We start from the raw sequence: 14669 nt of genomic DNA on the forward strand, positions 1-14669 counted from the left end.
AAGAAATCAATGAATACCAAGAGCATTCACTATCTCAATTCCCAATATAAGGTATTTCGATCTGCCCAAAGATAGCATTGCTTTGTTCAAGACTTTATTTATAACACATTCATGCTTGTTTACAATATTTACAATCATTTGAATCTGGCTTTCTAAGTTGCAAGACCTTTGTAACCACAAATACTGACATCAAATACGTGGCCTTCCAAAACTACCCACTTGACCTACTAATGCTTCATCTTGATTGACTGCTTGTGCACATAGTGCATCAAGCTACATCATGATTACGTAATGCAAAAAGTAACTGATAGTAAGAAGGATCATGCACATTAAAAGGCATCTACTAATGCATCCATAATGTTTACAAAACTGATCACATATTTCAAAAGATGTTGAATGTTAATATGTGAACATAAGCACAGCCCTTGTAAAACTAATGGTCTTATCCACTGAAATGTGGTGCTGAAATAGAGGCTTTCTTGTGCATATTAACGGAGAGCTAGAAAGTGGTCACATAATTGAGCCTCATAGATTTCTGTGAAATCATAGTTGTCCCCCTTGAACACCCCTTCTGCCTATCTAAGAGCATCATAAAATCTCCACAACAGGTGACAGATTGAAGATTGCCTCACGAAAGAGTATTGATTCTTGAGGGGAGGAAAGGATGCATACAAAATGGTGGTGGTTAGACAAGACATACAAAAGCCCCGAAAGTTTAACTCAGCAAAAATGCCTCGAATGAACAAGATCTTGTGACAACACTTGTACCATAACCATAAATCCACAACATTGATGAGGCTGCTTAGATCATGGTTCTTTCTGCTGGATCTTTTTAATAGACCACCAGTCACTTTTTCTGTTTATCATTCATTTATTGCGACATCGGAACCGAAGTATTCTGTTAGAATATGGTTCAAGAAAATTCTGTGGAGGCTCTCACAAACAAATGCACAAGGACATACCAGACTGTGTAGGACTGTCTGAAGAAATCCCCCCTGCTTGAGATCTTATCTGTTCCCAAGCCAAAGTACAAACTTGATTTTCTGAAAAAGTACACCCACAAAGACCCCACAATTTCAGAATACGACCCCTCATGCTAGAGATAGAAAATTAGGTAACGTCTAAACTCCATCACTAATGTACTGCTGCTGATGTGGGTAGTCTCCCAGTAGGGTGTGAAGCTGATTGCTTACATCAACCATTCAAGTGATGTTAGGAAGCCCTGAGACTCTATAGGAGCCTGAAGTGTCCCCTGAAAATCTGCTTAAGAAGGGCCTGGTCATCCTAAAGGATGCTGCTAATCTAGTAAGACCTGGCATACTTCCTGAGAGGTCGTCTGGTTGGAAATGTCCATCTGCTGCAGAACCTCCAGTCAAATCTGAGTACTATGGACCTGGAGTTCCAAGATTTAGCCTGCAAATGCAATCTAAAGTCTGTTATAGCCACAAAATCAAAACCATGAAAGATGTTCGATGACCTCCAACTCTATTGCAAGTAGCTCCTTCATGGCATCATCACTGTCATGCACCGTTCTATGTGCCATTCTATATGGAGAGACAACTCCAACTACAGTCATTAGGCAGCTAAACAGGTTATGAAAGTTGATAATTCCACAATGGAGACAAAACCTATCATGTACTATTGTTGCTGCTGAAAAGCAAATTACAGAGCTTATTCTAACTGCTATCAGCAGAATACAGATTTCAAAAAAGGATTTCTGGTAGGTGCTTTCAAAAGCAAGGGTTCATGTGGCTAAGGTAATCAAAAAAGCAAGCATAGATGTATCATGTCAATGAAACTGATTCAGGGTGCTGTTACTGGAAAAACATGACACTTTGGACCGAGATACAACTATGTTGGTCAAAAACAAGCTGGCAGATCATAGTGGATAAAGCATAAAACAACTAATTGAGATACACTTGAGGATGAAAATGCAGCTGTTTCAGCAAAAACGTACGACTCTGGGGGTGACAATGCAACTTTTGAATGAGTCTAAAATGTAATTAGAATTTGAGCCTGTGAAAATCTAATGAAATTTTTTTGTTCAAAGCTACTTTCATTCATATTTCTGTGTTAGGGTATTTCTTCACTTCCTCCACCTAATAAATGTGTAGAAACATTGACTCAATGGTAATAGCAAGTGACAAAGTAGAGATAGACAAAGGCTCCAATGTAGATCCACCCTTCGCTCCAGAACAAAAGTGAGGGTTTTTCCTCCAACAATTCTCCTCGTGTATCTGAGTCACAGGATGACTCCAACTTCTTCCTTGTCCCTTTCTTCTATGTAGCATATCCTTTACCTATAGTAAAGCCGCATAAGCATGGTAACACGCATGGACTTCGTAAAAATCTGTCTCACTATAATGTGCATCCTGCTCAAGCACCAATGGGACTAGCTCCTCCCAAGTGAGAGTCTCCTAGCTATGAGAAGTGAGAAGACTCCTGTAAAACACATCATATGTTGATGATGGAAGATGTGAGAGAAATGTCACTGCTAGGTCCTTCAAAGAAATGTTCATACCAAGGGATGCAAACTCATCTCAAATCTCCTCCATCTTGTGGATGTGGTCTTTCATCATAGGGGAATCTACGATAGAAAGATATAGCTTCAACTCAAAAGATAATCGATGCCTGAGGATCCACGGTAAGTAGGGATATAGGGACAATAACAAAATCCCAAAGGTCACGGTCATCAAGGCGACACTCCATACAGCATGACCATAGAGAATAGTTCATCTCATCAAGCTAAAAACAAAGAAGATGCTGCCACTAGGATGTTCACCTGTACGGGGTCCATCGATCTACAGGTCAATAAAATATGTATCTACAGCAATGTAGACAAAGAGTATCCAAGGTAAGAGAACCGACTCAATGCTAAGTAGAGGGGGAGTAATAAACACAGATGAGGACAAGTCTTCAACCTGTAAACGCAGCCAAACTAAGGGCTAGAAAGAAACCAAGAGTGCCTAGAAATGGTGTACCTGCAATAAACACAAATCTTCCCTGCTTTAGGCTTGACAAAGCCGCCCAACACCAAGAACAAGTCACCCAGGTCACAAAATATCAGCAGGTGTAAAAATGCAGCAAAAGGAGTCTGTCTACCTGAAAACAGGCTGCCCAACCTGCAAAGGTGCCACCCAGCTGAGAAGAGGCTGCATAGATCAAATCGCAAATGCAAGGGGTGCCGCCGTCATGAAACATAGGCCTGTTAAAGCAAAAAATGGTGTCGTCCAGCCTGTCAGAAGCCGCCCACGTGCAAGAACAGCACCGCCCAACCTGAATGATGGTCGCCCAGGTCAAAATGCATATCTATCCTTGGTAAACGCAGCCTAAAGGACTGGAAACAAGTCACCATGCCCTGTTTGATAACAAATGGGGGCTGCAACACGTGTGGATGTTGCCTAGCTGATTTTGTCATGGACAGCATGCTCCTCTTCAAGATCTCCAACTCTCACTTATGGCTTTTATACCATGTGAGAGTGCGCAACGGAAAGAGGAAAGTGAACACAAAGAGGAGATAAAGAGAGAAAACAAGAGAGAGAAGGAACAATTTGATTGCAATGGCTAAAGGTACAAGGCTACAACAATCAGCCCCAACACGCAACTCTACACATCAATGTGGACACTAGACAGTAGCAAGGGGATGAGAGAATGAGGAGGGCTAGCTGATCACGAAGAATCAATGGTGGATAATGAGAATAGGAGGGCAAGCTGCCTATATATAGGCAAACTGGGGCCAAAAGTGGCCAAACCCTAAATAGGACACCCAAGACAACCAAAAGTGCCCAAAAAAAGATGCACAAATATTCCCTCCATCTAAGTGTCTAAAACACATAGAATGGCAGACAAATACAATGTCAAAGCTCCTAATCTCCTCGTCTAGCTCAGATTGAGGCTCACAGGCAAGAGATGACCGCACATGACTACTAACAGATACAACTATACAAAGAACCTATTAATACAGAACGCCAACCCCCAATGCCATCACTATAGGGCCAAGTCCATCTTATAGATCATATTTGACTATAGGGATAGTAATAAAGACAAATCACAGATTGTAGCATGAAAAGGCAAAAGATCATGATGACCTTATTAGGGAGCAATTTATACATGCATGTGAAGTTCTTGCTCCTTTGTTGATGGCCATTTTCAATTGAGCCATGTGTGAGGGCTTTCCGACGAGTTGGACAAAGTATACCCTTTTACCACTCTTTAAGAGCAGGGATCTTATGGTACCAAAAAACTATAAGATGATCATGATTGGTCACTGTTTGCCCAAGATATATGGCTGCATTTTTTAGCATAAGCACAGTATATGGGCAAAGAGACATGGATATAGAGCACGGGGACAAGCAAGCTTCAAGAGAGGGTTCATGATGTTTGCTCGTATATTGACCCTCAGAGCTATTACCAAGGAAGGTAGGGCACTTTTACTACTGCTTTGTGGATTTTCACAAAATGTTTGACATTGAGCCCCGAGCTAGGCTCATTAACAACTATTGAATAATGGCTCTCCAAAGGACTTACAATGGGGAATTTATGCCTTGTATGAGTCAGTGATAAGGAGGGTGCATGTTCCAAGAGGGCTTTCCGGTATGATCGACAATATCATCAAGCTAAAGAAACAATGTCCACTTTTGTTTACTCTCTTTGGTGTTTATGTTAACGAACTCTCAGCTTACGTGAATAGATTAGGACTAGGAGCGAACTTGATTGGCATATTGATATCCATCTTGTTGTATGTGCAAGGACACATGGATACATTGCAAGCATTTTGCATGTATAAAGGATTGACAGTGAACCTTCGGAATACCACACAAGCTTGGTTGACCTCAACGGAACATCAATTTACTTTTGGAGGGGATATGGTTGAGTACACTAAATCTTTTACATACATACATGCATACATACACACACACACACACATACATACTCGTGTGTGTGTGTGTGTGTGTGTGTGTGTGTGTGTGTGTGTGTGTGTAGATATGTCGGTCAAAATTTGCTTGAAAAGGCCATAGCTAATAGAGTTTATGTGCTTAATGCAATGACTCATGGGTTTATTGTTTTGAATTGCTATTGGGTGAGTTAGTGAGGAAATAAATTGAATGATGTAGTTGAAGCATTCTTCAAGTCAAAACTTTTGGGATAAAGGCCCAATTTCACCTCCATGTATAGCACACGCACATTATTCAGTTGTACATGTGAATGCACCCTTACGTGCCCTAAGTATAAATACATTTTATTCTTTGTGTACCAACACATTTGTTGGTACACTCAAATCTAATCGTACTTTCACTCCCTCTCTGACTCTTCGTCGCTTTCAAAGAAAAGAAAACATGTCCTAGGCTGCATTTACCATCTAAGAAAAAATTTTCTTAAGCTTATGTCGTATTCTAATCTAACGAGTGTCCATCTCTAAATGACATGCATAGACTCACACATGAGCTGACAATCCTACTAAAACCCCCTCTCAAATTATGGGTGATGTAATACAATGATACAAGAAGAATGACTCATCATAGTCCATACAGCATAGAACAACCAAAGTAGAACCACAAATACCTAAGCACTAGGTGATCAAGCTACCACCAAGATGTCTCGAAGAAAACCTAATGTCGATGTCAATTGAACTAGCTCTTAAAAATAGAGAAGAACCATAGCATGTCCTGTGTCCCTCATCAATGTCTCGCAATAGCATACAAGACCATTCTGTCGAAAAATGCCTTTGAACATATGTGGCCATGGATTCTCTAGCTTCCACCAACAAACCACCAAAGTGTCCCCTCGAGTTAGCAGAAGACTAGGAGCCAAGCCCTCTTTTTGTCAAATTCCAACCCATCATGAAAAAGATGTCTATCCCCTCTTTTTGTCAAATTCCAACCCATCACGAAAAAGATGCCTATCCCAACTCCAGGATTAAAACTTGCCAGACTTCAATCGATGCGTCGAGGATGTTCCATCTCACAACCCTCTCACACTCCCTCATTAGCACTAGAGAGTCGTAACGGATGACCGCATCAACTAGGCTAGAAAGCAACAAAGGAAGGGGACACCAAACCCTTCCCTCCATCTAAAGAAGTGGATCCTTGGTCGGAGGATCGGAGTCGAAGTCTAAGAAAGAGGATGACTCGTCGAAGGAATCCGCATCCCACTTCTTCTTCTTCTCTTCTTTTGAGCCTTCAACTTCTTCTTTCTATCATCCCTCTCTGAAACTATAAAGGCCTCACCATAATGAGACGGAAGCCTCCCCTATAAATATAGAGATACCTCACGCTTGAGAAACATCAAGGGCGTATGTGTGAAGCTCACATGTATAGATAATATCTACACCCTCAAAGCATTCACCACACTATCAAACTTTGGAGAAAAGCTATTAGCAAATATGTCAGGTCATGTGTGAGTTTGAGCTATAGAGGCTTGGGCATATTATTTAGGTTATTTAGGCATTTTTTATTGTGTCATTTTATGATCATATTAGGCATTTATTCCTGGCCGACCAGCATTAAATGTTGACCGACCTTACATATTTTATGGTATTATTTGTGCCTATTTATTCTAGGCTCCTCCTCAGTTGGTTAGTTCACCACCTAGAGGTCCCATGGAGAGAGGAGCCAGTGCCGGTGCCCACGCAACCAATGACTCACTGTTGTATGCGACAGTCTCGTGTCTGATATATGGATTCTATTTCCCGAGCATACATCTGAGTTCTCATCTGTATTGTGTTCTTTCATCTGTATGTGAACTCTTGTTTTTTGCAGTCTGTGCTTGTGCTTTGGCTATGTTCCCTCTCCAAATATCTTCTCTTCTCTATTTCTCTTCTAAATCCTCTACAAATGGCTTCTCCATGCACATCCACTGATGACAAGCTCTATGGACCTGATTATTACACGTGGAGTGCAGTGATGAAGGCCTGGTTTATCCAAAAGCGGTTATGGTACATGGTTAGCGGAGCTCTTGCATGCCCTCAACAACCTTATTCTATTGTTCCAGCCAAGTTTGATAAAGACAACCATGAGGAAGCAATACTTACATGGGATTCAGATGATGCCGTGCTTATTCGGCCTTACTTCGGAGTATTTCCAAAGAGTCCTACCAACGGTCACCTCCTACAGAACAGCTTCAAACATATAGTCGAAGTTGCAATTGATGTACGAGGCTCCTTCCACTATGAGGGCTGTTACTCTCTATGGCCAGCTCCAACAACTGAAGTTAAAAACCAAAGATACGATCCGATCATTCCCACTTCAAGATATCCAAATCCAGGACCAGCTTTGCACTATGCAATCTGCCTTGTCAGAGGCACATCTTGTTGATACAGTACTCTACAAGCTTTCTGGAGAGTTTGATGGAGTGTCAAATGCTTTACAGGCGCAGACATCTATGACTCCTATCAGTTTTCTTCATATGTTCTCGATGCTACTTGAGCATGAGGCGACTTTGCGACTACAGGGGCGGCTTCCGTCACATTGTGGAGGTTTAGGTAAGGCTCTTGCAACTTCATAGAGAAGTTTAAAGATGAAGTCGAAGGCCCAGTGTTATCACTGTCGCAAGAAGAGCCACCTGCGGAAGGACTGCAAAGAGTTAGCAGCTTTCAGGAAGAAAAAGAAGCAGAATACAAATCGGGATGCGGACTCCTCCGACGAGTCACCATCTGCCTCAGATTCTGACTCAGATCCTCCGGCCAAGGCGAAGTCCAAGGCGCTAAAGGGATCCTCTTCTTGGAATCGTGGAAAGGGCTTGGTGGCCCCTTCCTCAGCTGCTTTCTAGTGGTGGTGATGAGGTCATCCTTCACTATTGAAACATGGATCTAGGATATGGCAATGCAGAAGCTATGGAGGTTGAAAGATGAAGATGAAACTCATGAAGACATAGACGAAGACAAGACCAACTGTCACACAAGTGAATTAGGTTCCAAGATTGAGATTGGGACTCATAAACACAATCTTGTGTGTGGACAATGACATAGACACTTTACTGGAAAGAAAAGAGTACTATCATTACATTGAAAAAGGAAGTAAGTACAATGCTTTATAGGAAAGTCTAGGCAACACATCCTCCTATTGTGCTTATGGGATTCTTGTCCTAAGTCCTCACATCTCCATCCAAAGAGACTGAAGTAGGTGTGATTGCAAACATCTCAACACCCCTCCTCAATCACAACCAGATGTACAAAGTGTATAGAGGCTTTAGTGAGCACCACCTGCAAAGTGTGGACATACCACAGACATGGTAAACACCAGAGGCTATCGCAGAAAAGGCTAAGTGTGGATACCACAAACATGGTGGACATCTAGAGACTATAAAAGAGGCCTCACAAAGTGTACAGAGGCTGTAATACAAGACTACATGAGGAGTTTACAAGCTTATGTCAGAAGCATTTAAGGCTAGGCAATATAAGGCTAAAAAAGTCTATCAGAATAGGAGTAGAAGGACTGATGAGGCTTATCCTTCTCCTGGTGGTCTTCTTTTTCTTCCTTTGTTACATGGTCTTCTTCTTATTAAACAGCAGCAAGATAGGCCTTTTGAGACCTCTTTCTGGCATGACAGAATTTCTCGGTGTGCCCAATCCTTTTGTAGAAGTCACATACCAGTTGCTCTTTCTTACCCTTGTACATGTTACCAACATACAGCATTTGTTCATCTTTAGAGGTGCTTGGTTCTTCCTTTTATCTTTTTTTCCTCCTCTAGTAAAAAAGCTTTAATGTCAACCAATTTTGGGTTTGGCATGTTGATTAAAGTGGTTGAAACATTGTCATAATTAGGATGCAAACTTTTTAACAAGACATCAATACAAATATCTTCATCCATTTTCAGATTTATTACTGCAAGCTAGGTTAGGAGATTTTCCATGCAATTCAAATGGGATGCCAAGGATGTATGAGACTTCATATCAAGTCGAAAAAATTCAATCAATAAACCATACTTAGATGACTTTGACTGTGCACCAAACAAAGTATCCAATCTGTTCCAAGTGTCATGGGACATGTCACAAGCATCCACATGATGGATGTAGCTATGATCCAACTCCAATTTTATTATGGCCTGTGCTTTTTCATCAGCTTTTTGCCAAGTAGCTGCTAGGGCAGCATCCCGAGACTGCTTCTCTTGTCCATTGGTGATGGCCCAAAGGCCCTTCTTCATCAAGATGAGCTTAATGCAGGTTTGCCAGGTGTGAAACCCGACTTCTTTGAAGCGAGCTATTGGAAAGTCTTTTTCCATATTAAATGGCTAGAGCAACAACAAATCAGCTCCAAAAATCTCAAATTTTGAGCAACAAAATAGTTGATAGTGTCACAAGACACAAGTGCTAAGAGCACTAGATGAGCATCAATGGACACTATGTCTGTATCTTCTTCCTTGAGTCTTTTAAATCTGCAAAATCCTTCAAGATCTTCCAAATCCAAATCTTCCCCTCCTTGATTTGATAATGGGACTTCAAATCAGAGTGTTCTTGGCCTAGTTTAAGTGGCAAGAGAGAGAATGAAAAAATACTTGAGCTTTAGCTCAATAGGCTATGGAGTCTCTACAATTAGGGTTATGAGCCAACTAGTTTTTGATTCAGTGCAGCTCGCATACGCAGCTATAACGCGAATGGTTTGGTGGGAAGTAAGTTTACAAGGTAGGCTTCAATTGCCCTAAGACCGCCAGGTAAATCTTGACATGTGCTAGCTGCACCGACTGTACAACCACGACAGGGCGCAAGCCTAACAGCAATGTTGAATTTCCAAAATGCTAGACATATAGATCAATAATGTCGTACTCTAATGTGGTACAGGAAAGTGCCCTAAGCAAGGGAACATATTCCTAGAAGAAGGCAAGTTAAGATATGGCTTCTCGAGTGAGATCCAAGTACTCCAAGTGGGTAGGGTCCTATCTAGCTATGGCAGCCATTGAAGCTTCACTGAAGATAGTGAGAATGGAGCTAGAACTGAAGTCATAAGCTTACCAGAAGTAAAGATGAGTTGAGCTGAGCTAGTCCATGCCCGACTAGGCTCTGATACCATGTTGAAACATGGATCTAGGACATGGCAATGTAGAAGCTATGGAGGTTGAAAGATGAAGACCAAACTCATGAAAACATAGACAAAGATAAGACCAACTATCACACAAGTGAATTAGGTTCCAAGATTGAGATTTCGACTCATAAACACAATCTTGTGTGTGAAGAATGACGCAGACACTTTACTGGAAAGAAAAGAATACTATCATTACATTGAAAAAATGAAGCAAATACAATGCTTTATAGGAAAGTCTAGGCAACACATCCTCCTATTGTACTTATGGGGTTCTTTTTCCGAGCCCTCACTGCTACATCCAAAGAAACTGAAGTAGATGTAATTGCAAACATCTCAACATTCACGACTCTCTAGTGCCAGAGAGGGAGTGTGAGAGGGTGGTGAGATGGGGCAACTGTGCCTCATCTATATCTTTATGCAGATGCACAGGATCCAAAGAGAGACATCTCTAACGCATCGACCGAAGTCTAGCAAGTACAAATCCTAGAGTTGGGATTGACATCCAAGTTCACGATGGGTTGGCAGAGAGCAAGTGGCTTTCGTTTGGAGCTCACACGAGGGGACACTTTGGCAGTCTGATCAAAGGCAGGGAATTCATTATCACATTTGTTCCAGATGTATTTTTAACAGGATGGTCATATATGCTATTGAGAGACATTGGGAAAAATACAAAGATATGCTATGATCTCTATTTTCAAGAGCTGGTATGATCAACATCGACATCAGGTTCTCTCCGAGGCCCCTTGGTGGTGGCTTAATCATCCATTGCTTGGGTATCCATGGTTCTACTTGGCAATTCTGTGTTGTATGGTTTCTGATTCATTCTCATTGTACCATTGTATTATATCAAATCACCTATAATCTGAGAGAAGGTGTTAGCAAATATGTTGGCTCATGTGTGAGTCTAAGCTGCAGAGACTTGGACATATTATTTAGGTTATTTAGGCATTTTTATTATATCATTTTATAGTCATATTTGGCATTTATTGCTGGCCGACCACTATTAAATACTAATCGACCTGACATATTTTATGGCATTATTTACGTCTAATTATTTTGGGCTCCTCCTCAATTGGTCAGTTCACCACTTGGAGGTCCTGTGGAGACAAGAGTCCGTGTTGATCCCCACACAACCAGTGACTCACTATTGTATGCGACAATCTCATGTCTGATATACAAATTCTATTTTTCGAGCATACATCTGAGTTTTCATCTGTATTGTATTCTTTCTTTCCCTTTCTCTTTTGTCTTGTGTTTCAGCAATTGATTACAGCTTATGTTTATGCTTCCATTGCTGCACTTCTCTGACAGGAGCGTATAGAGTACCGTTTTCACGAGATGTCCTGCTAGAAGAGCAGACTATATGTATAAGCTAGTCCGGTACATGTGTGAAACCTTTTATATATCAATTGTTACCAAGACATATTGGCTCAATGATTCTAAATTTATTTGATGCTCATATATCTTAAAAGGCAATTTGTATTATTTAAGTGTTTTAAAATATAATTACATGTTCATTTCTCTATTTAAGAGTGACCAATGGCCAGAACGTCCTGTAATTATACTTGGGTTGTCATTGACAAGATACCCAAGAGAAATTAAAAGTTTAGTCAGACAATCAGATTAACCAAAAAGCTCAAATAACTAAGACTTTTACACTCAAATAGTAGCATTGACTAAAAACCCATATAATGAGTAGTTTCAGAAAGTGAAACCAAATTAATCATGATTGAAGAAACAAACCATGAACCGATTAATCTATTCAATGAAGCTCTCCAAAAGCTAAATTTGGCGACTTCTAAAGTGTAGGAGGTTACTATTTTTGAAAGTTGCTCAAATGGAAATTCTATTCGCATCAAAAGGCTTCAAAATTTCGCAAGAAATAATTTTGTCTTCAACAGCTATCTAAATTCTCAACCACTTGAGAGATTTTTAGAGTAGAATGTTTGAAAACTTCTTTCTCTAAAAAAGTGGCGTGTGGCATCTAAAAGACGATATGTACCATTTTAAAGATACAAGTGTTTCCATACTTGTTATTTTCAACAAATACTTGTCATTTGCAGCCTCTACTTTCCACTTTTGAGCACCCAAGCCCCACACTTATATATTGAAGATCTCTCTCTTCATTTGGAATAAGCTCTCATACTAAAATTTCAACTGTATGCTTTGTAATTTTCTATCTATCTCTCATTTAAGAAGCACTTTCTACTTAGCTTAATCTAATCCAAGCACTAAAGAAGAGAATCAACTTACTGCCCAGAGTTTGCAAAAATTAGAATTTCAAAACCCTAATTTTTAGAATTGCAACAAATCAACCCTTTTGTATATGGTTCAGGCACTTGGTGCCTATGGTTTTGTTTCAATAAATTCTTATAAAGGGAAAGGGGTCGGTTCCCCTCTCAATGTGGTGTAACTCCTCTCTCTCTCTCTCTCTCTCTCTCTCTCTCTCTCTCTCTCTCTCTCTCGTGATAATTGATCGAGTTGGTTAAGTTCAAAGTATTGTCATTCTCACGTTCTTCCCCGCACTTACAACATGTGTAACATAAAACAAAAAATGATTGAATCGTGTCCTTAGGCTCAAACTTCATCTGCTGAATCTAGCCATAAAGGGTCACTACATGCATGGTGAAAGATACCTTCTACAACAACTAAAGCTTCAGCTATACTTCAAGAGATGTCCTATTAGAGATAACCGCCCATAGAACTTCTTTAGAAATACATCCAAGAAGAGCAAAGTAGACATACGCATCATCCGTATCCCATGTAAACACAGCTTTCTTATGATTGTTCTTATCAAAATCTTCAACAATTAAAAAATGACAATGAGGATGTGGAATAGCTCCACAAACAATATACCATAACCGCTTCTGCACAAACCAAGCTTTCGTGATAGCACTTCATGTTCGACAGTCAAGTCCATGTAACTTATCATCAGTAGAAATGCATAGAGGAGCCATATGGAGAGGATAAGAAGAGAAGATAGAGAAGTGAAGGTATGGAGAGAGAGAGAGTGTCTGTGCAGCCAACCAAACAACACAGATCACATACTAATACAAGTTCGTACACAATATTCACAAGTGGATCACATAGAATCGACTGCGCAAAAGGGAAAACAGCCAACAAACACTAACAGAAGGCAGCAAATGCTGTCGCCCAGCCTACAAAGACATTAAATGCAGTAAACACAGCAACTGGACATGATCAGCAATAAAATAATGCAGAAAATCAAAAAACAGCCTGCTGGACTAAAATGCAGCCAACAGAAGGTCTGACTGCCCATAAAGGTGCCCAATACAAAGCCTGATACCCATGAAATGTACACTACTAACAAAAACATCCTCTCTCCAGCACAAAATGTAGATGTTAAGAGAGCAGATATGTATACAATGCAAATATTCAATAGTTGGAGTCCAAAACACACAACTAACAAGTGTTTGAGAAGAGGGACGAAAGCAAGTCACTACCCTCAGAAACAAGGCATCCAACGAGAGAACAAGCTGCCCAGAACTAGCGACATAATGGAAATAATGATAGGGAAGATAAATGCAAGGTTCAGTATCTTTAGAGAGCCAAAACACTACAGTTAAGCATCCACAAACAGACAATGGGCAACATGCAGATGTACCAAAATCTAGCAAGCTAGACATTTGATACCATATGAGAGTGCATAACAAAAGTAGAAGGAATAAACGCAAGGCACAAACACAAACAAAATGAACAATGAACTCACAGAAAACTCATCAAAAAGCAATGGAATCCATAATAGAAGCACGAGAATGACATAGAATAACAACAAGAGATTTTACAATGTGAAGCATGTATGTTAACCAGCACTCTGTGACCAGCCACAATGCCTCCAATCTCCCTCTCTCCAAGAAGGCCAAGCAATGCTATGATAACAAAGAGTGGAGTGCGATGTATATTGCCTGCAATGAAGTCAAGACCCAAGAGAATTAAATCAGCTACTGTGAATACCCGCACAGTGGTCTAAATGTTGTGCCCAATAAAGCCCATGAAATGCACATAAATATAGTGTCTAATAACCATGATATCCATAAAACTGACAGCACTTACCAAAGTCTCAACTTTGGGAGCTAGTCATTGAACACACAAGATTCCTCATCTCAACGCTCTTAAAAATGGCCAAAAGCCCTCCATTTAGAAAGTTCCATGACCAAATGTATCAATGACTAATCAAGTAGCATGAAACCCTAAAAAGACGCAGCTTATCTCAAACCAGCTTTGTGCCTAGGATTTCATCAAGATGTCCTTGGAAACCCTAATCACTCATGAGTTAAAATCATGCAATGTCAATATTCCTAAGTTAAGTCACAAACAAAGCTTTAAAGTACTCAAATATAGATTCATTTGAAAAATCTAGCAAATATTCTCTTCACATAATCAACCTTCAAATCCATTAATCTTTCAGCAATATCCTCCAAGCCGATCCCATGGTCTCCAACAAACATCACATATTATCTCCTAAACTCACATGCTTTCCTTGAGATCTTCTAATGGGCTTAATAGTTACTTCAAAATATTGCAATGCATGTATTGTCCCACTCCCCACCCTCCTCCCCCTTCCCAAAAACAAAAAAGACTCTTGAAGGCTGCTAAGAGCGGCAGGGCAGCTAAATGACAAACTCTGATGGA

General features: G+C 40.4%; 1 protein-coding gene across 8 annotated transcripts in view; it reads right to left on the bottom strand.

The window, feature by feature from the left end:
- Window positions 1-962: 962 nt before the first annotated feature.
- Window positions 963-14669, bottom strand: part of LOC148012688 (NADH dehydrogenase [ubiquinone] 1 beta subcomplex subunit 10-B-like) — a 14750-nt gene continuing 1043 nt past the window's right edge. The window contains exons 2-3 of one of the 8 annotated variants that reach the window (XR_015689142.1): window positions 13823-13942; window positions 963-1043 (exon numbers count right to left, since the gene is read on the bottom strand). The gene's annotated coding sequence lies outside the window, so the exon portion shown is untranslated. Of the gene's footprint in view, window positions 1427-13758; window positions 13943-14090; window positions 14296-14669 lie in introns of those variants that run through there. The other 7 variants (XR_015689143.1, XR_015689144.1, XR_015689145.1 and 4 more) reach the window with 7 other exon arrangements.

This window comes from Lygodium microphyllum, chromosome 27 (assembly GCF_053477565.2).
Source record: "Lygodium microphyllum isolate KBCC chromosome 27, Lygodium_microphyllum_v1.1.10, whole genome shotgun sequence".
NCBI lineage: Eukaryota > Viridiplantae > Streptophyta > Polypodiopsida > Schizaeales > Lygodiaceae > Lygodium > Lygodium microphyllum.